This window comes from Zeus faber, assembly GCF_960531495.2.
Source record: "Zeus faber genome assembly, chromosome: 9".
Taxonomy (NCBI): domain Eukaryota; kingdom Metazoa; phylum Chordata; class Actinopteri; order Zeiformes; family Zeidae; genus Zeus; species Zeus faber.
The window spans coordinates 1,579,590-1,581,564 of NC_137197.1; positions in this window are offsets into that span (position 1 = coordinate 1,579,590).

The window sequence follows — 1,975 nt, forward strand, 5'->3', positions numbered from 1 at the left end:
ACCATGTACTGTCATTTTTAAACATATTTATATACTTTTCAAAACTCTAAAATGTCAAATAATCTCATGTCATGTCATCTCATATCATATATCATATATCATATATCATATCATATCATATCATATCATATCATATCATATCATATATCATATCATATATCATATCATATCATATATCATATCATATCATATCATATCATATCATATATCATATCATATATCATATCATATAATATATCATATATCATATCATATATCATATCATATCATATATCATATATCATATCATATAATATAATATAATATATCATATCATATCATATTAATCTATATTCTCATGTCATCTCATCACATGTAAGGTCACATTTCTCTCTTCAAACTGTGCAGGTCCAGTGCAGTGAGTTGGGGTTTTGCGTTTCAGGCTTTAAACTGCTTTACCCACAATGCCTCAGTACAACACTCATGCCCCCCCCCCAAAAAATATAAAAATAAATAAAGGCAGTGTCTGCACAAATCCCCCCCACCTATGACAGTGCGTGGCAGTTTGGGGGTGAGGACTCTTATTTTGAAGGCCTGCTCAGCAGTGTGTGTGTGAGTGTGTGTGTGTGTGTGAGAGTGTGTGTGTGTGTGAGTGTGTGTGTGTGTGTGTGTGTGGGTGTGTGAGTGTGTGGGGAGTCTGTGTGTGTGTGGGTGTGTGAGTGTGTGTGTGTGTGTGTGAGTGTGTGTGTGTGTGTGTGAGTGTGTGTGTGTGTGGGAGTCTGTGTGTGTGTGTGAGTGTGTGTGTGTGTGTGTGAGTGTGAGTGTGTGTGTGTGAGTGTGGTGTGGTGTGTGTGTGTGAGTGTGTGTGGTGTGAGTTGTGTGTTTGTGTGTGGTGTGTGTGTGTGTGAGTGTGTGTGTGTGTGTGTGAGTGATGTGTGGGAGTGTGTGTGTGTGTGTGAGTGTGTGTGAGTGAGTGAGTGTGAGTGTGTGTGTGAGTGTGTGAGTGAGTGTGAGTGTGTGAAGTGTGTGTGTGTGAGGTGAGTGTGTGTGAGTGAGTGTGAGTGTGTGTGTGGTGTGTGTGTGTGTGTGTGTGTGTGAGTGTGTGTGTGTGTGAGTGAGTGAGTGTGAGTGTGTGTGTGTGTGTGGTGTGTGTGAGTGTGTGTGGTGTGAGTGAGTGAGTGTGAGTGTGTGTGTGTGTAGTGTGTGAGTGTGTGTGTGTGTGGGTGTGTGTGTGTGTGTTGTGTGAGTGTGTGTGTGAGTGTGTGAGTGTGGTGTGTGTTGTGTGTGGTGTGTGAGTGTGTGTGTGGAGTGTGTGTGTGTGTGAGTGAGTGTGAGTGTGTGTGTGTGTGTGTGGTGTGTGGTGTGTGTGTGTGTGTGTGTGTGAGTGTGAGTGTGTGTGTGTGTGTGAGTGTGTGTGTGTGTGTGTGTGAGTGAGTGTGTGTGAGTGGGGGTGTGAGTGTGTGTGTGTGTGTGTGTGTGTGTGTGTGTGTGTGTGTGTGTGTGTGTGTGGTGTGTGTGTGTGTGTGTGTGGGTGTGTGTGTGTGTGTGAGTGTGTGTGTGTGTGTGAGTGTGCGTGCGTGCTCAGTGTGTGTGTGTGTGTGGGGGGGGGGGCATGGCTTAAAGCTGTGGAGTTTCTCGCGCTGGAAGTGTTGAGGAGGTTGTCGTGGCGACAGTGATGAAGATGAGGAGGAGGTGTCAGCAGGGCATTTGCATAAAACGTGAATCCATCGTCCTGATTATTATATTTCTTTAAATAAAAATTATTTCAACCCATATTTTCCTCTAAAACATCACATCACAGGCAGGGATGTTGTGTTTTTTCAAGATTATATATTTTTTTACTTTTTTAGATTTTTATTTTTGTTGACGTTGCTGTCGTCGTTGTCATGGTCACCGTCACTATGGTCACCACCATGATGTTGTCAAGGTCATCGCCGTTGTTATGACAACCGCATTCATGGTGGATGTCGGCAAGGTCGCCGCCGTTGTCATGGTA